The sequence below is a fragment of the Pelodiscus sinensis genome, chromosome 19, assembly GCF_052426305.1.
Source record: "Pelodiscus sinensis isolate ZL-2025 chromosome 19, ASM5242630v1, whole genome shotgun sequence".
Lineage (NCBI taxonomy): Eukaryota > Metazoa > Chordata > Testudines > Trionychidae > Pelodiscus > Pelodiscus sinensis.
The window spans coordinates 31,813,429-31,832,915 of NC_143070.1; the positions used below are offsets into that span (position 1 = coordinate 31,813,429).

Consider the following 19,487-nt stretch of genomic DNA (forward strand, 5'->3'; position numbering starts at 1 on the left):
ATTTGCTTTTTTTGCAACAGCATCACACTGTTGACTCATATTCAACTTGTGGTCCACTATGACCCCTAGATCCCTTTGGAGAAGGCAGCTCCACTCTTATTGCAGATTCCTTTAATGCCCAGCTAAGCTCCTGCTGCTTGGCCTGTGCTTGGGGTAAGCCCAACTCCCAGGCTGAGTAGCCAAGGAACGGCAGGAGCCCTGTCCCAGGAGGGGAGGGGCCAGCGTGTGTGAGGGCGTCGCCCAGACAGGCAGCCCCAGGCTGGGAGGACAGAGCTGCCCCACATCTCTAGCGCTCCTGAGGCCCAGGGGGTCCCAGCACAGACACAAGAGCAGCAGCCTTGGCCAATGGCCCCAGGTTTGCAGGGACCGTCCCTGGCTCCCCGCTCAGACTGGCCAGGGGAGCACGTTGGTGCCAACAAATTGCTCAAGTGGCGCCATGTTCCAGCCAGGCCGACAGGGAGCGTTTCTTTTGGTGCCACCTGATGCCCACAAATGTGGCCCTGGTACCCACCCCCCTGCTTTTCCCCTGGCCCCCGTGGGGCTGGCAGGAAAGAGGCCCAGGGCCAGGCAGGAACCAGGGGAAAGCAGGAGGCAGGAAGAGCCTCAGACTGGAGCCCAGATCCCCTTTCCTCCTCTGGGCACCTTGAGCAGGGGGGCTGGTGCTGACAGCTCCAAGGGAAGGCTCAGAAGCCACAGAGCAACCGAGGCAGGGCAAGAGGGGGGCAGGCCAGGCCTACGTATGGATGCAGAGCCCTCTGGCTGCCAAACGCTGAGCGAAGGCCCCACCCACCAGATAGCGGGCGGCTGCTGATGCTCTGAGACCAGTGTGAGAAGGGGGCAGGAAAGCAGGGCCAGGCCCCCTCACCACTGCTCACACACACCCAGCCTGCTGGGAGGAGGCTCTGGCCACCTCCTTCCCTCCCCTCTCTCTCAGCTCCCTTCTCCTGGGGGCTGAAAGGGACTCGGACACTGGGCCCAGCCCCCTTCCTCAGGGGGAGGAGAAGATGTCTGTGTCTTGCCCCCATTGTCACCACTCCACTGATGACTCCAATTCTTGCTGCCTGCAGTGCCCAGGTGAGAGAGGGTCTCTGTCCTCCCACCCTGCTTGAGCTGGTTGCTGGGTTTCTCCTCCTGCTCAGCTGGCTGGCTCCAAGTAGCTCACACGAGACTAGTCAAATGTGCCCCCATCAGCACCTCACCCTGAGCCACAGCCCTTGTGCCAGCTCTGGGTGGGCATTAGCCAAGGAAGCAGCAACTCTCAGGAAGGGCTGGGAGGAACAGGGGCGAGTCACAGGAACATGATTTGTCAGGGCCCAGCTGTGGCCAAAAAGGGTGAAATGATCATTAAATAAAGGGGAACCTTAGAAAGGATTACCTAACAACACCTGGCAAAGGCTGGGATTGAACCAGGGACCTTCAGAGCTTCAGTTTAACACTCTCCCAAGTGAGCTACTTTAGCTGACACGTTTGGCCTGTAATTCTCCTCAGAAGATGGAAATTGCAGTTGGTTCTCTCTCTGGTTCTACTAAAGCTGGACCCAGGGCTAGACTTTTTCTTTCTAAAACACTGGTGAAAATGGAAAGCCAATTGCTTGCAGGTTGAGAAAGTGAGTTAAAGAAGGGCACTGCCCAGGGTGGGGCTTGAACCCACAACCCTGAAATTAAAAGTCTCATGCTCTACCAAGTTTGTGGGTTCAAGTCCCACGAGTGTCACTTTAGCTGCTTTCTCATTTCCAGGGCGCAGCTTTTACAGAACAGGCAATCCTTAGGGTGAAACTGGGGTGGGCTTGAGTCCAGACAGTTCCCAGCAGACCCCAGTGAGGACGGAGGGAAGGGCTGGTTCTTGCGCTTGGGGCTGGGAGTTGTTCTGAAAGGCTTCAGGTGCCATTAGATCGTTTTATCCCTCCCTGTCTCCTACCAGTGCTGAGCAACACTCAGGCTATGTCTGCCCTACGCTGCTCTTCTGGGAAAAGCTACGCACATTTCAAAACCCAATTTGTGCAGCTTTTTCTTCTGCTTTTTTTGGGGGGGGGGAAGAGGCTTTTCTGACATTTGGCCTGTTACACTGGGCAAGTCACACAAGGGAGGCAGCAGGCAGAGCCAGCCCAATGCACCAGCCTCCCAGGGCAGGGGAGGCCAAGGCACAAGCAGCTGCCCGGCCTAATTTATCTGGCTTCCCCAGGTTGGCACCCAGGGGCATTATCAGCTGACGTTACCCCCTCTCCCACCCTGTCACATGAGCATTGGGCTCATCAACAGGCTGGTCAGCAGCAGCTGCAGTTACCTGGGCACCGCAATAAGAGAAGACCCTGTGTTTCTACCTGGCTTTGCATGTTAGGCAAACGTGATAACCACTACACCACAGAAACACATTTCAAGTGCTGGAACTTGTCTGACTGTTCTGTTCCTGGCTCTTTCTAACACCCTGCTCTGCAGGGGAGGGGGATGCACCTTGTGAACACTCCACCTCTTGTTCTCAGGGACGCGCCTAATTTCCTCACCAGCCCCTTGAGATTTGTAGCTCAAAGCTGGAGCTGCTGTGCAAGGAGGTGAAGCTACAGAAGCTGACAGAGGACAATCAGCGGGCGGAGGGTTATTTTTTCTCCCCCCTTGGCTGATGTGGCTAGAACTGAGGAGAAGAAAATCCTCTTCCCTTCTCCTCAGAAGATGGAAATTGCAGTTGGTTCTCTCTCTGGTTCTACTAAAGCTGGACCCCAGGACTAGACTTTTTCTTTCTAAAACCCTGGTGAAAACTGAGAGCCAATTGCTCACAGGCTGGGAATGTGAGTTAAAGAAGGGCACTGCCCAGCATGGGGCTTGAACCCATGACCCTGAGATTAAGAGTCTCAGGCTCTACCAACTGAGCTAGCCAGGCTGGGTGGGAAATGTTTCCTAATATCCCATCTCAGGGTAACAGGAGCCAAGTGTTCTCCACTGCCTGACTCAAGGCTCTTTCTTGCCCCTAATGTGGGGTTCTGGTCTGTGGAGAGGTTTGAACTCGAACCCCACTCCCGACACACCCACTTCTTTCCCCACAAGGAACGGCCCCATTTCCATCTCTCCAGGGACAGGAGAAGGGCTCTGGCCTGTTCTCTGCAAAATGCTCAGCCTGTTTCATTTTCTGCAGGAACGAGTGGGATACATGCGCCCTGTTCCCCAGTGAGAGGTATGTGTCCTCTCCCCCCTTTCCACAGACACAGCAGGCCAGGGGGCTATGAGCCTCCAGAGGCCCCTTCCTACTTGGCCTCCCACAAAGCTGGGGTGAAAAGCTGCTAGACCCCAGCCCTCCTGGGCTAAGCCATGGCAGAGGTAGCAGGATTCACTCCTGTCTCCTCCTGCCTCTGCCCTGGTACTGAGGGGCCGGCCCCTTTCCTGCTGCCCCAACTCTTATTCCCACAATGCACTTTGTGCAGGGGCCATTGGTCTTTCTGCCAAGGTGCGTGGCTGGGAGCCAGGACTCAGGACCCTTCCTAAAATATACAAATCCCCTGTCCCCTCCAGGGGCCAGGTGAGTGACTTGCCCTGCATATGTGACAGCATCAGACCCCTCCCACCCGTCTGCTCAGTGTGCAGACCAAGCCCAAGGGGAGCACCTGGTTTGTGTGTTACACAAAAGCCTCTTGTTCCCTGCCCAGTTCCCAACATTGGCTGCTGATGCTAACTTCCATGCGGGTGTAGCTCAGTGATAGAGTCTTTGACTGCAGATTAACTGGTCCTTGTCTCAACTCCAAGTGCCCCCTTGGAAAAAATTCTTTCTAGTGTAAACATTTTCCTTTCCAGTTCCATCACACTCTGGCTTTACATTGCCTGAGGTTCTTGACATTAATAAGAATCCTTAATGCAGAGCTACTCAACTTTGGGATCCCTGGCAGCCATAATCAATAGCATTTAACCAGGATGGACAGGGCAGGTGTCCCTAGCTGGTGTATTCCAGAAGCTGGGAATGGGCGACAGGAGGGATCACTTAATAACTGTCTGTCCTGAGGATTCCCTCTGGGCAATGAACTTATCTGCTGTTGTGAAACAGGATCCTGAGCTAGTTGGACAACTGGCATGGCCCAGTCTGGCTGCTTTGATGTTCTGTTTGGTTCCTGTTCTTGTCCCCTCTGGGCAAGGGAGAAGGGACCCCTCATCCTGCGAAAGGCTAGTGCAGGTGAGCAAAGAAGCATGTGTCCTGTGTCCCTGGTGGTCTAGTGGCTGGGATACAAAACTCTTGCTGGTCTGATTCCCACTCAGGGAAACCAGCCTGATGTTTCCCATGGCCACTGCCTAGTCATTTTTCTCACCTCATTGTCACATGTTACAGCAGCTGTGACCCAAGAGGTTACTTCAGGCTCCTTCCCACCTCTCCCTTGCTGCTAAGGCAACACTTGCCATTTTCAAATGGGGCAGAGCTGGTGACTCAAACTGCCCCTTCTCTCTCCTGCAAGGGCAGTGCTATAGGAAGAGGGGCTGACAGCTGACACAGCTCCGTGCTTCCCTTCTGCTGTTTCATCTCTCAAGGTTTGTTTCTCCTTCCTTGTCCATAGCAGGCAGCTACACAAAGGCAAGTCACCAAACCAGACACCTCTGTGGCCAGCATGGGGCTTGAACCCACAGCCTTGGCATTATTAGTATCAAGCACTAAACAGCTGAGCCAGCAGGCCCAGAAGTGCCCCTTTGGGAAAGACACCACAGGCAGCTGCAGGGACGTCTCTGCAGCTGCCAATGGCTCTTCTCTGATGGGTCCACTTGTGACTCACTGTGATGTGGGCTGGCTAGTCCAGTTGGTTTGAGGCTTGGTCAAGCTCATCTTGCCCTACAGGGCCACTGGCAACAGCTGCTCCCTTGTGTGCTGCTGTGGAGAAAAGCTTCCCTGGCAGCTGCTGAATTAGCTTGGTGGGGAGAGTGTTAAACTAAAGGTTTAAAGGTGCCTGGTTTAATTCCTGGCTTTAGCAGAAACCTTTGTCCCTATGGCTGAGCTGTTGGTTGAGTCCTCTGTGGAGAACCTGTCTGTCCCCCTAGAAGAGCCTTGTCTGCCCTGCTGCTCTGCCTTCCCTCAAGCAGGGGAGGGGAAAAGAACTCTCCTTAGAGGTGGAGTCAAACCAGCCACCTAGGGGCAGCTGCTCCAGTTTGCTCTATAAGCTGAGCTATGGAGGGGCCTTTTGGGGCTGCTGCTTGGTCCAGGTGTCTCTGTCCAGAAGGGCAGGAACAGAATCCTGGTGCCCAGACTCACCCTCTTGGAAACAGCTGGTTGCAGAAGGTGAGGACAGAGGGTCTGTGCCCATCTGCCAGTAGCTCCTGGGGTGGGGGGCAGGGCTTTGTGTATTGGTATCACACGTGACAGCACGAATGCCCCGATGCACATGGCTTGACACCCCTTCCTGGAGCAGCAGGCTGGGAGGGCGGCGCGCTGGAATGGAACAGGCTGTCAAGCCTCTTTGGCTCCTGCCATCTGCTGCTACATGGTGATAAATTTTGGAAAACCCTGTTCTCTGGCCACATCCCTTCTGCCTCGTAGAAAGAGTGTCCTCTTCAGTCTGGATGTAGCCACTGAAAGAAGTAGAAGGGGATTGACAGGAGATGGGGAGTGTGGGGAGAGTGTCTCAGGGGTTTGTTGCTTTGGTTAGAGGAGTGGCCAAAACACAGGCCTCGCAGTGAGCAGGATTTGAACCTTTGCAGCGAAAGTCTATTAGATTTCAATTCCAATGCCTTAACCACTCAGCCATCACAGCTGTGAGCTCAGCAGCACCTGGGCCACAGCAAACAAAAGATCTGAGGTCCACATAGTCGTTCCCTTCGGTGGGACCCTGTTTGTCTGTAGCTGTGACAGGTGAAAAACCAACAAATGGTCCTAGAATGAGAGAATCCTGCGTTGTGTCCATGTTTGCTGTCCCAGAGCGCGGACCCATGGCTAAGCTGGCCCAGGCATCTGCCAGGTACAGGGAAGATGAGGGAGGCAGCCCCCAGTGGTACCTGGCCAATGTGTCTGCTCCTCCCACCATCCCTCCTTATGTAGCTGGAGTCGGCTTCCTGCAGTTGAGCTTGGCCATGTCCCCGCAGCAGGAAGCCAAAGGCAGCAAGAGCAGATTTCTGGCCCCTAGTCAGGTCCTCTCTGGTCTTGGTTGGACTCACTAAATTGAACTCCAGAAGGTTGACCGCAGCCCGTCCTCCCCAGCTGGGTGTGGTTCTTGTTCTTCTGCACAGCCCAGCCCTTAGAGACCAAGGACGTGCCAATGGGCATCTACATCACAACCTTGTTGAATTGCTGGAAACGCAAACCAGACACACAGCGGGTTTGAGCTTGTTCCAGCTGAGGGATGTGTTTGCCTGGTTTATGTGTCTTGGTACCAGAAAACATTAACCGTTTGTATTCATTTAAAGAGTCCACATACAACAGAAATCCAGGATGTAATAGAACTGGAGAGGTAAATGTTTATTTAAGGAAGATTTCCTAAGGGGGAACTTGGATTTGAACCAAGGACCACTTGATCTGCAGTCAAACACTCTGCCACTGAGCTACACCCCCATGCAAAACAAATACCTGCAGCCCATGTTGGGTACTGGGCAGGGAACACGAGGCTTTTGTGTAACACACATCTCAGGTGGGATAGACCCTCACTGAGCCCAGACTATGATGGACCCTAACGAGGAATTTGTCCTGAAAGCAGCAGAGCTGGGACAGGACACAGGTTCTGTCTACACAGAAAAGTTATTTTGGAATAATGGCCGTTTAGAATAACAATGCCAAAGTCTGTGCAGCAATTCCGTTAATGTGAAATAATCTAAAGTAATAGATGGCTTATTCCAACTTCTGTAAACCTAATTCTACAAATAATAAGACCTATTCCCAATTAGCTATTTCAGAATGATGCGTGTGGAGATGCTCCACTTCCGCTATTTCAAAATGGCCCCTCCCTAGGCCCATTCTAAGTTATTTCTGCCAGGGCTCTAAATCGAGATAGCTCATCTACATTAGCAGAGCCTGACTCGGACTCATTCTGAAGTTTCCCTTGAATCACTGTTCAAGAATAGCTTATTCCAAAATAAATGTGCCGTGGAGATGTAGCCAGAGAGTCCTGAGAGATGAAACTGTTGGGCTATGTCTACACTCGCAGCTTCTTGCGCGAGTAATATGCAAATGAGGCTAAGCATGGAATCTTGCTGACCCTCATTTGCATACCTAATGAGCCACCATTTTTTTCAGAAGAGGCTCTTGCCCAAGGAGGAGCGTCTACACTGCCCCTTTTTGCACAAGAAAAACCCTCTTGCGCAATGCTGTTCTTCCTGAAAAGTAATAGATGTAACTCCTTCTTGCACAAAAGCCTCTTCTGAAAAAAATGGTGTCTCATTAGGTATGCAAATGAAGCTTGGAGATATTCCACGCTTAGCCTCATTTGCATATTACTCGTGCAAGAAGCCGCGAGTGTAGACATAGCCTTGGTGGGAAGCCAGGAGAGTAGAGGCCAGCCTGAGACCTGAATGTCCCAGGTCCCCAGCAAAAGCTGTATATGTAGGTTCCATGGTGTAAGGGGCAGCACTCAGGACTTTGAATCCTGCAATCTGAGTTCAAGTCTCAGTGGGACCTGCTGGGCTGGTTGCTGTGAGCTCCTTGTGCTCTGTGGGTTTTACATTCCTTGTCCTGAGGCTCCCCAGAGGCAGTTTTACTCCTGTGCTGGGTGTCTGAGGCCCAATGGAGCTTGGTCCCCAGACTGATCAGACTTGTGCTCAGGTGCCTGATGCTCTCCCAGCTGTAGGGCAGGTCATCTGCTCAGCCCATGCTGGAGGCACTGGAGGCACCTGGACAGTGTGAGCTGAACAGAGGGTTTGGGTGGGGAGGGGGTTGTATATTTGGGGAAGGGTCCTGAGTCCTGGCTCCCAGCCATGCGCCTTGGCACAAAGACCAACAGGCCCTGCACAAAGTGCATTGTGGGAATAAGAGTTGGGGCAGCAGGAAAGGGGCCGGCCCCTCAGCATCAGCGAGCAGGCAGGAGAAGATGGGAGTGAATCCTGCTACCTCTCACACGCAAAGGGAGCACTAGCCCCTCTCCCATCACTCCACCAGGCCCAGCAGCTCCGTGCCCCACTAGGTGGGTGTTTTCGGAGGCCAGGAAGGAAGAGTGAGGGGTTTCGGGATGCTCAGAGCCCCCAACTCTGCCTGTGAGAAGAAGGAAGGAGAACACCACAGACACTGAGGAATGTGGCTATTGATCCCACTGCCTCTCACACACTAAGCGAGGGCTCTGCCACCACCACGGGTGGGCTACACGGGGCCAAATATCGGAAAAATCTCTTCCTCAAAAAGGATCAGCACATTTGCATTTCTTCTGAGGGAGGGGATTCTGGGGGGAGCACAGTCTAGATGTAGTCTAGACTCAGGGGCAATGGGACACAGTTTCATGTAATAATGACAGGGGTGCAGAAAGCAATAAGAATTTTTTTCTCCAACTCAAGATCCAAATTAAAAATAAACAAAAAAGAACCATTTTTGCACCCAGTGGAACTCCTTGCCAGAGGATGTTGTGAAGGTGAAATCTACAAGAAGGTCCAAAACAGAACTCGGTAATTTAATGCAGGAAAGTTCAATCAATGGCATTTAACCAGGATGGACAGGGAAGATGTCCTGAGCTGGTGTATTCTAGAAACTGAGAATGGGCAACAGGAGGGATCACTTAACAATTGTCTGTCCTGAGGATTCCCACTGGGCAATGAAATTGGCTGCTGCTGTGAGACAGGATCCTGGGCTAGTTGGGCAACTGGCATGGCCCAGTCTGGCTGTTCTGATGTTCTGTTTGGTTTCTGTTCTTGTCCCCTCTGGGCAATGGAAAATGTGTGTTCTGAAGAGGACAGAAAGTGGCCTGTGAAAGGCTAGTTTAGGTAAGGAAAGAGTCTGGTTCACACGTCCCTGATAGGCTAGTGGTTAGGATTCAGCACTTTCACTGCTGAGGCCTGGGTTCAATTCCTGGTCAGGGAAACCAGCCTTATCTGTATTAATGAAATCTGCCAAGTCTTTGCCCCTTTCCTCCCAAAATAACTGCATCTAAATGTGTTTTTTATTTCATAATAAAGTATTTTGAAACAGCGCCCAGATACGATTATGCAAATATAGTGCAGGATATTTAAATCCTGGTTCCATTTAGAATTTCGAATATCTCCATTTGCATCCCTCTCTGGAAAGATGATGCAAGTGTCGACATGTCCTGTGTGTTGCAACCTCCCAGCACTCACCTGATGTTCCCTCCCCGCTGCCTGAAGACGTTTGGGAGTCCTCCTGCGTCTCCTGGAGCTGCAGGACATCAGTGTTGTCATCCTGAAGCTGCAGCTGCTGCTACCCAGGTATCTCCATCCCAGACTCCACAACTATCCCTGGAGACAGGGGCTCCCCACACCCGGGATTCGGTCCAGTTCCTCACAGTATGCACAGTGCTGCGGTGCTTCCCCAGAGTGGGACCTGCCCTCACGGGCCCTCACATACCCCTCCTGCAATTCGTTGACCTCGGGTCTGACTTGGTCTAGGATGCAGGAGGGGGGAGACGACCTTTCTCTGCAAGGCCATCAGCCATTGGGCCATATGTTAGATAATTTCATGGAGGTTAGGTCCATAAAAGCTATTAGCCAGGGGATAAAATGGTGTCCCTGGCCTGTGTTTGTCAGAGGCTGGAGACGGATGGCAGGAGACAAATCGCTTGATCATTGTCTTCGGTCCACCCCCTCCGGGGCACCTGGTGCTGGCCACTGTCGGCAGACAGGATACTGGGATAGACGGACATTTGGTCTGACCCAGTACGGCCGTTTTTATGTTCATAGATACTTCAAAGTAGGAATAAGATCCTCCGGAAAAGGGCGCTTTTTCCGGAGGATCGGGGCCAGTGTAGACGCTCTTTTCCGGCTTTTCTAAAAGCCGGAAAAAAGCGGCGGACATTTTTATTTAAATGCCGCGGGGGATATTTAAATCCCCCGCGAATTTCCCTATTACGATAGCTGAAATTAACATGCCCCTTCTGGAAAAGGGGCCAGTGTAGATGTAGCCCTAATGAATCCCCTTTGAAGAAGCCAGATACACAGGAAGGGCTGATCACACCCCTCTGAAAATCAGCTTTCCATGGGTATCTGTAGCTGGCTCCAAGTCATGGGTCTTGACATCTCGTCTCCCTCCCGAATCCAGGGAAGTGTCTCCCACCGCTGTAGCCTCCTGATGCTCTACGGCCCTGTCTGTACAGCAGGGGGAGCAACACTCACAGCCCCACAGGAGGGTCCCTGGCAGCCTCTGATGTTCCATGTGTGAGCCCCAGAACCAGCCCTGAGTGAGGGAGGCAGGGGGAGCAGCTCACACATGCCAAGGGGCTGGCCAGGGGCAGGACATGAGCCTGCCAGGCAGCAGTGACATCACAAGGAACTTTTACAGCACCTCAGCTTATTGGCTGGGAGGCAGTGACCTCACAGAGCAACCTTGGCAACAACCAGGTGGGACGGGGCAATCTCAGAGACCCCCATGGCCTGGCTGCCTGGAATCTCCTTTGTGAGGTTTCCCCTTGAACTCACCTCTAAGGCAGCCTCAGACCAGAGCACCCAGGACCCCTCTGCATGACGGGTGAAATGGTTTGCTGTGTGAATTCTGTGGGTCAGGTGACGTCAGGCCTTGGCACTGAGATTATTTACCAGTTTCCCTGGCCTGCTGTTACTTAGAGCTGTGATGGCCGAGTGGTTAAGGTGTTGGATTAGAAATCCAATAGGGTTTCCCTGTGCAGGTTCAAATCCTGCTCACAGCGAGGTCTGTGTTTTGGCCTCAAGCCTTTCTAGAGCAACATGGTATCCAAACCCTGAGAAGAACGTGGCCTGTCCCATCAGAAAGGACACCTGGGGCTCGTCTACACTGGCCCCTTTTCCGAAAGGGGCATGCTAATTTTACAGGTCGTAATAGGGAAATCCCAGGGGGATTTAAATATCCCCCGCGGCATTTAAATAAAAATGTCCGCCGCTTTTTTCCGGCTTTTAGAAAAGAGCGTCTACACTGGCCCCAATCCTCCGGAAAAAAGCCCTTTTCCGGAGGATCTCTTATTCCTACTTCAAACTTTTTCCGGAATAAGTGGCCAGTGTGGACACAGCCCCAGGCTACGTCTAGACTGGCGTGATTTTCCAGAAATGCTTTTAACGGAAAAGTTTTCTGTTAAAAGCATTTTCGGAAAAGCGTGTCTAGATTGGCAGGATGCTTTTCCGCAAGAGCATTTTTTGCGGAAAAGTGTCTGTGGCCAATCTAGACGCGCTTTTCCGCAAAAAAGCCCCGATCGCCATTTTCGCAGTCGGGGCTTTTTTGCGGAAAACAAATCTCTGCTGTCTACACTGGCCCTTTTGTGCAATAGTTTTTCGGAAAAAAACTTTTGCCCAAAAGGGAGCAGCATAGTATTTCTGCAAAAACACTGACAATCTTACATGAGATCGTCAGTGCTTTTGTGGAAATTCAAGCGGCCAGTGTAGACAGCTGGCAAGTTTTTCCGGAAAAGTGGCTGATTTTCCAGAAAAACTGGCCAGTCTAGACACAGCCCCAGGCACTAACACTGGATGCAAAGAAGCAAGTGTAATAGGGGTGTAGCTCAGTGGTAAAGTGTTTGACTATAGGCAAAAGGGTCCCTGTTTCAACTCCAAGTGCCCCCTGAAAGGTTGATCAACTTCTTTGAAACCTTTGCATCTCCAGTTGCATCTCACACTGCATTTCTGATGTGCAGAGATTACTACAAACCCCTGGGCTGTGTCTACGCTGGGTCACTTATTCCGGAAAAGCAGCCGCTTTTCCAGAATAACTTGCCAGCTGTCTACACTGGCCGCTTGCTTTTCCGGAAAAGCAATGACGTTCTAATGTAAAATCGTCAGTGTTTTTCCGGAAAAACTATGCTGCTCCCATTCGGGCAAAAGTCCTTTTCCGGAAAAACTGTTCTGGAAAAGGGCCAGTGTAGACAGCCCAGTAGTCTTTTCCGCAAAAAAGCCCTGATCGCGAAAATGACAATCGGGGCTTTTTTGCGGAAAAGCGCGTCTACATTGGCCACGGACGCTTTTTCGGAAAAAGTGCTTTTCCAGAAAAGCATTCTGCCAATGTAGACGCGCTTTTTCCAGAAATACTTATAACGGAAAACTGTTCCGTTTTAAGCATTTCCGGAAAAGGGTGACAGTGTAGACGTAGCCCCAGTAATCTGTTTCCCAGCAGCCGCTGAGTTGGGGCCTACGCTGGAGGATGTTGCGAAGGCCGAGATACTGAGGCAATGTGATGAAATGCATCCCCTCCCCCCCGTACTCAAGGAGCTGACTGGGGTGACATATGAGATATGGAGGATTATTTCAGAAAACTCGCGGCAGGTGGGAGAGATTCCCGAAGAGGGGGAAGGGGCAACCTATCAAAAGGGTATATCTGCTGTCTTCAGGAAAGCTGTGGGTACCGTCTCATGTGACTTGCGCACGAACGCGCTCGCTAGCCAAACACAAGCTAGACGGAGCTACCGTCAGGGGGCTGCTAAAGGGTCAGAGATACCGTTCCCAGGGAATAGTTATCGCCGTAGTGCCCAGCCTCGCTGGAAGAGTGTAATGAGCGGGGGTCCGGCAGGGATTCCTTGTGGGCCCTGTTCCCTTCCTCGGCCATTCGGATGGGCGGCGTAGAGAGTACGCTTATCAAGACTGCGGAGGACCCCGAGCTGGGAGGGGGTTGCAGGTGCTGTGGAGGACGGGATCCTCGCAATTCGAAATGATCTGGACAAAGCGGAGAAATGGTTTGGCGAGACTACGATGAAGTTCAATAAGGCCAAATGCAAAGTACTCCGCTTACGAATGATCGATCCGTTGCTTGCGCCCGCGTGCACGGTGGCAGAGAGAGAGAGACAGAGAGAGAGAGAGAGAGAATGGGAAACGGCTGTCTAGGAAGGAATACTGTGGGCAAGAATCGGCGCAGCAGGGGAGAGGGCCAGAGAGAGGCTGGCTGTCACAGCGGACCACGAGGTAAACGGGAGTTGAGAGCGGTAAACGGGTTGCTAGAGCAGCGAACATCGTTCTGGGGCGCGTTAGCGGAAGCAGCAGCGTCGTGCGCAAGACAGGAAAAGCAATTCTTCCACTCTACATGGTGAGGATTAGGCCTAGCTGGAGCATTGTACCCTGTGGGCAGGAAGGGAGGCAGACTCATACAAATCGGAGACAGGGAATGCAGAAAAGTGCAAGAGAAACTGACTGTGCGGGGTGTAGAAGGTTGGAAGGGAGTCTGCTAGAGGGGAGCTGCTAAGAGTTTTCAGGGCCATAAAAGACTGATAGGCAGAGAAGAGAGAACTTCTGGTTCTTCTGAAGCTCGGGGGGGGGGGGGAGGGGGGGAAGGAGGCCAGGACGAGAAGCAAGGGGCTGGGGCTGGGGCTGGGGCTGGGGCTGCAGCGAGGGCCAGCAGGCCATTAGGGGAAACTTCCTGTAAGGCAAGCAGGGTGGCTGAAGAGGAGCATCAATGGCCTAGGAAAGCGATGTGCTTTCCAGGAGATGGCAGAAGAAGCAGAAAAAAGAGCCCCCCCCCCAGGGACCAGCCAAGCCAAGCCTTAGCACAGAACAGGGACCGAGAAAAGAAAAATGCAAAAAACTAGCAATGCTTGCCACAGAGAAAAAAAAAGAACAAGAACAGAAGCAGCAACATTTCTTCTCTGTTTGTCTTGGTCATCTATCAGTCTATTTTTCACAGCAAGCGCCAGGGGAAAGCGCGAACGCAGTCCCCCACTACCACAAATTATGCAGTCGAGTTTCCCACATTTGGGGAAATCACAGGGGTCAGCACACCCGCAGTGCAATGGATGAGCCTTACCCTGGGAAAACCACCTTCATGATCATGGCATCTCCCCTGCCAGGTAAGTATGAGTTCCACTTGCACAACCACCGCCTGCCCCCCACCGCCCAAAGCCTCTCACATCACAGGGGACGCCGCCTCGCGCACCCACACTGCCGCGCCCCAAACACTCCCCTACTGCCCGCACCCGCCCCCAAGCTGCCCCCGACACCCACACCGAGCCCCGCTTGCCCAAGGCGGGCCCCGCTCGCCAGCCCGCTCCCGCTCCCACAAGCCTCCGCTTGCACCCACATCTGCATACGTACTCACGCCCCTCCGCCTCTCCGCCCGGGACACACCCCTGCCTGCCTGTCTTCCCCGGGCCCGGATCTCTCTCTCCTCTCCGGCCTGAGCCCCGCTTTGGCGGCGCTGCTGCACCCCGACTCCCGACCCCACCGGCACTCTCCCCGGCTGTGGCCCGCACACCTAGCAGGAGCTGGCTCGGACAGGAGCCGCCACTCAGGAGGCACTGGGTCCGTGCGGCTTCCGCTCTCGCCCCGACACCCCCGGTCCAAATGGGCCTGTCGCCCTCCGTAGCTGGGCGCATCCGGGCTGTGTCTACACTGGCCACTTATTCCGGAAAATCAGCCACTTTTCCGGAATAACTTGCCAGCTGTCTACACTGGCCCCTTGAATTTCCGGAAAAGCGCTGATGATCTACTGTAAGAAATCAGCCACTTTACCGGAAATACTATGCTGCTCCTGTTCGGGCAAAAGTCCTTTTTCCGGAAAACTGTTCCGGAAAAGGGCCAGTGTAGACAGCACAGTAGTGTTTTCTGCAAAAAAGCCCCGATCGCGAAAATGGCGATCGGGGCTTTTTTGCGGAAAAGCGAGTCTAGATTGGCACGGACGCTTTTCCGCAAAAAGTGCTTTTGGGGAAAAGTGTCCATGCCAATCTAGATGCTCTGTTCCAAAAATGCTTTTAACAGAAAACTTTTCCATTAAAAGCATTCCAGAAAATCATGCCAGTCTAGATGTAGACCCCCTCTTGTTAGCATTACATAGTTCTATTTTTTGTTTTAGCTGGACTAGACTAACACAACTACTACTATTAAAAAGGTAGCACATCATAAGGTACAACATTTTCAAATAACCACGGGCATCTACAGGCCTTACTACAAAAACTAATAGTTCAGTTCTGTTTTTTCACACCATTAAGTAGCTTCACCAGAGTGAACCCTCAAAAAATTGAGTATAAACTCTTAAATGTTCCTCTCCACAGAAATCTTTAGTAAAAGGCAAAAGATTTATACGATCTGAAGAGAACCCAGAATATACCACAGTTGCTGCAGAGGTGCTGCCAGAAAAACGGCGTCCGTTTCTCAACTCACGATGACTACACCGGACTGTCTGCAAATCCCCACCCCTTCTGCAGCCTGTTGCTCTGCCATGCTGATAGCCCGAGTTTTGCATGGGAGCCAGGGGCTTTAGGAGCAAACTCTGCCCCATGGACATGGGTGGTGAATCACTGTGCCCAATGCATCGTGGGTATGTAAATGAGCACCCCGAGGTACGCCGAGTGCACAGAGGAGCCCAGATCTCCGAGCTGTGGCTGCAGCCCCTAGCTTGCTGCCGCGGGCCAGGCTGGGCAGCTGCTGCTGGTCCCACCGCTGTTCCGGGCGCAGGCCGTGCGCTGGTTCCCCGTGGCCCCTTGGGCCAGTAGCTTGGGGGTGCCGGGCTCTGCGCTTCCCTCGGGAGGGGCAGGTGGGCTTGGGGCTCTGGTCGCTGCCGCGTGTAAGGGCCGGGGCACGAGCCGCTGAACTGCCCCGGGGGAGGGTGGGTCAGCCACGGAGCCTACAGAGGATCCAGCCCGCCCCGCGGCAGCAAAGTCCCCAGCCTCCAACGCTGCAGCCTGCACCTGTGGCCCTTCTCAGTAGCCCGCCCGCTGTGATCGAGCCAGACCCCGGGACACCCGAGTGCGATTATTCTCCCCCGCCTGGGCCAGCTGGTGCTGCCCCCGGTTTGCTCGCGCTGTTTAAACACCTCAGTCTCCGCCCCTAAAGGAGCCGGGTTGGTTCCAACCTTCTCAGGAACGTTCACAGCATGGAACAGAACAGGAACAGCCGCACTGGTGACGAAACCCTAGACACCCCCTTCCTATTCCAAAGTGCAGCCGTTCCCCATTCCCCTCCAGCTCTTGCCATGACTCACGGCCTGCACAGCCCAAGACATTTGATTGGCAGCTGGTACCCAAAACCTTTTTGTCAATTGCAGCACCAGGCCCCAAAGGGACAGACCCAAGGCAGCCGTCTGGTCCTAAGGCCGGGCCTGCAGCCAGGGGGAGGGAGAAGAATCTCTCCTTTCAGCTGGAGTTGAATCAGCCACCTAAGGGCACTTGCCGAGCACCCGCTACAGGCCTCTGCTCTGCCAGCTGAGCTATGGAAGGTGCCTGGGGCAGGCTGCTTTGCCCAGGTGGCCCTTGGACGAGTGCCAGGGCAAGAGTCCCCCATGGGGACGGCCTCCCAGGGGAGGGGCAGAGGAACCCAGCAGCACAGGGGTGTCACAGGCGCTTCACCCACAGAAGGACCCTTGAGTGATCCAGGCAGAAACGCCGCGTCTCGCTCCCTGCAGCTCCCCTTGCTGCCCTGGCAGGCGCTGCCCCTTCTCCCACCGGCCTGGGCCTGGCCTCCCTCCCCCGCCCGGCACCACAGAAAGCCCCTTGGCGTGAGCCTGGGCAAGCCAGAGGCCTCAGGCCTGTCCCCTCTGAGGGGCTTGTGCCTCGGCCTCCTCTGCCCTTGGTGCCGGCTCTCCCGGCTGCCCCTGAGCGCTGCTGGCCAAAGGATGCAGCAAGGCAGGAGAGGGGGGAGGAGCAAATCCCGCTGAGGTCGACAGTTCGGGCTCAAGCCTCCAGCCCCAGCACAAAACCTTCAGCCGGGCCCGTGTGGCTCCCTCCTGCCACCACACATGCTCACAGGGGGAAATGTGCCCCATGTTCCATCCCCGCGCCAGGCCTGGGCGACGGGCTCAGCCCTCGAGCAGCCCACAGGGCCTGTGAGGGACGGACTGAGAGCAGGGCCCCACTGACACCCCCCGTCCTGCCCCACTGGCCTGCGTGCGGCGCTGGCACGGGACAGGCAGGAACGGCAGCCGGGGAGAAAGCAGCTTGGACTGACGGGCGAGTCTCACTTGCTGACCAGACTCCCGGGCCCTAGGCTCTGGGGCCAGCCCCCCGTTGGGGGGCTCTTGCCCTGGCACTGGTCAAAAAGCCCACCTGGGCAAAGCAGCTTGCTGCAGGTACCATTACGTAGCTCAGCTGGCAGAGCAGAGGCCTGTAGCGGGTGCTCGGCAAGTGTCCTTAAGTTGCTGATTCAACTCCAGCTGAAAGGAGAGATCCTTCTCCCTCCCCCTGGCTACAGGCTCGGCCTTAGGACCAGGTGGCTGCCTTGGGTCTGTCCCTTTGGGGCCTGGTGCTACAATTGACAGAAAGGTTTTGGGTACCAGCTGCTGATCAAATGTTTTGGGCTGCACAGACCTTGAGTCATGACAAGAGCTGGAGGGGAATGGGGAATGGCTGCACTTTGGAATGGGAAGGGGGTGTCTGGCACCATAAAGTAGAACAGTTTCATGCCCCTTTTTAAGGAGGGCACCATGGCTTAGTTGGCTAAAGCACTTGCCCGTAAGCAGGAGATCCTGGGTTCAACTCCCAGTGGTGCCTTGTTGCCAGCCCAAAGGGTCTTTTCTTCCCACCATTCTTCAACATGTATCTGGAGTTGGTTTTACCTTCAGCTGAGCTTGGTGGTGCTCTCACAGTGGGAGTAGGATAGTAGCAAAGAGCAGGAGGTGTCCTAGGGGTTTGATTTAGTGAGGCTTAGCTAGACTTGCTAAATCAAGCTCTAGAAGATGGATTGCAGCAGCGATCTCCACCAGAGTGAAGACATGGCCTAATGGTGCAATTAGTTAGATGCCGACACTAACAGCCCCACTGCTGGTAACTCACAGAGGCTACATCTACACTAGAAGTTTTCTCCTTAAAAAATATGTTAATGAGGGACTCAATTGCATGAGTCACAATCTCATTTGCATATTTTCAGCCAATGGGCTTGTTGTGCAAAAACAAGTAGTGTGAACGTTTTTTTGCACAAAACCCCCTTTTTTCACAAGATTCTTATGCCCTCCCTAAAGAGGTATCCTGATCTTGCAGAAAAAGGGGGTTTTGCACAAAAAGAAAACTTCCACACTGCTTGTTTTTGCACAACAACCTCAGTGCAAAATCAGTTTGCCAGAAAATATGCAAATAAGATCATGACTCATGCAAATGAGACCCTCGTTAGCACCTTTTTTGCTGAGGAAATCCGTAGTGTAGACATAGCCGGAGATTCTGGTGCTGGTCATGCAATAGAAGCACATTATGTTTAAACAGCTGCCGTATGAATGTACCTGAAAGTCACAAGGATCAATGATCTGTGTGAAAGGCAGGTGGCCAGTAATTAGAGCCCCATGGATGTTGGGTGCACAAAGGAAGATAGGAATGTGCACCGGGCAGTCTGATAATGGTGTTTAGTGTGTGTTTGTAACAGACTCCTGCCCATCTCCGGTAGATTTGGGCAACTCCTCCACCAATTGCAATACACACTAGGCCGATCCTCCCCAGCTGGGTGTGGTTCTTGTTCTTCTGTACAGCACAGCCCGTGGAGACCAAGGACCTGCCATTGGGCTTCCAAATCCCACCCTTGTTGAACGGATGGAAACAGAAACCAGACACACAGCGTGTTTGAGCTGGCTCCAGCTGAGGGACGGGTTTGCCTGGTTTATGGGCATTGGCACAGGACAGCAGTAAGGGTTCGTATTCATTTATAGAATAGAAAAAATAGAAACCTAGAATGTAATGGAATTGGAGAGAGAAATGTTTCCATTGAATGGTCAGTTGGATTTGAAGTAACGCTCATATAATTTGTAGTCTATCACTGAGCTACTCTCCCTGATGTTTGCACTGTTAGGAGTTGAGAAGGGAACAAGAGGCTTTTGTAGCCCACACACCCCTGGGCCTGTCTCCATCACTTCTGCCTCTGCCAGGTGAAGGGAGGCCGCTGGGCCCAGCATCTTTCTCCCCAACCAGGGCTGGCTTTTGGGGAGACGCAGGGGCCACTGGAGCTGCTTGGTCCCCTAGCTGTGTCCATGGGGAGGTGGCTCTGCTGAAAGCCAGACTGGTTTTCCTGTTGTTAGGCAGGACCCTGCAATCCATGTTCTCTCCAGCTTTTGTAGCCTCTGTTGCCTTCTGCAGGTGTCCCTTCTTGTCCTAGGAAGGGGTGTGGCCAAAACACAGGTGTTGCTGTGAGCAGGATTTGAACCTGTGCAGGGAAACCCTATTGGATTTTTAGTCCAAAGCCTTAACCACTCAGCCACCACAGCTCTAAGTAACAACAGGCCACGGAAACTGGTAATTAAACCCAGTGCCCAGGCCTGACGTCATCTCAACCTCAGAATTCACACAGCAAAGCATTTCACCCGTCATACAGAGGAGTCCTGGGCGCTCTGGTCTGAGGCTGGCTTAGAGGTGAGTTCAAGGGGAAACCTCACAAAGGAGATTCCAGGCAGCCAGGTCATGGGGGTCTCTGAGATGCCCCAGCCCTGCAGCCTGTCCCACCTGGCTGTTGCCATGGACCCTCTGTGAGGTCACTGCCTCCCACCCAATGAGCCTGTCCCACCTGGCTGTTGCCATGGTTGCTCTGTGA

General features: G+C 53.5%; 7 non-coding genes across 7 annotated transcripts; 2 read left to right on the forward strand and 5 right to left on the reverse strand.

The window, feature by feature from the left end:
- Nucleotides 1-2,801: 2,801 nt before the first annotated feature.
- Nucleotides 2,802-2,874, reverse strand: TRNAK-CUU (transfer RNA lysine (anticodon CUU)). The gene has a single exon. It is a non-coding gene; the product is annotated as a tRNA-Lys (tRNA).
- A 3,561-nt stretch (nt 2,875-6,435) lies between these two features.
- Nucleotides 6,436-6,507, reverse strand: TRNAC-GCA (transfer RNA cysteine (anticodon GCA)). Its single transcript has one exon. It is a non-coding gene; the product is annotated as a tRNA-Cys (tRNA).
- Nucleotides 6,508-7,494: 987 nt separating this feature from the next.
- Nucleotides 7,495-7,566, forward strand: TRNAQ-UUG (transfer RNA glutamine (anticodon UUG)). Its single transcript has one exon. It is a non-coding gene; the product is annotated as a tRNA-Gln (tRNA).
- Nucleotides 7,567-10,665: 3,099 nt separating this feature from the next.
- TRNAS-AGA (transfer RNA serine (anticodon AGA)) lies at nt 10,666-10,747 on the forward strand. The gene has a single exon. It is a non-coding gene; the product is annotated as a tRNA-Ser (tRNA).
- Nucleotides 10,748-13,681: 2,934 nt separating this feature from the next.
- On the reverse strand, nt 13,682-13,845 carry LOC142821654 (U1 spliceosomal RNA). The gene has a single exon (XR_012898342.2). It is a non-coding gene; the product is annotated as a U1 spliceosomal RNA (small nuclear RNA).
- A 1,130-nt stretch (nt 13,846-14,975) lies between these two features.
- Nucleotides 14,976-15,091, reverse strand: LOC142820574 (U5 spliceosomal RNA). Its single transcript, XR_012897800.2, has one exon. It is a non-coding gene; the product is annotated as a U5 spliceosomal RNA (small nuclear RNA).
- Nucleotides 15,092-19,082: 3,991 nt separating this feature from the next.
- Nucleotides 19,083-19,164, reverse strand: TRNAF-AAA (transfer RNA phenylalanine (anticodon AAA)). Its single transcript has one exon. It is a non-coding gene; the product is annotated as a tRNA-Phe (tRNA).
- Between the last annotated feature and the right edge of the window lie 323 nt (nt 19,165-19,487).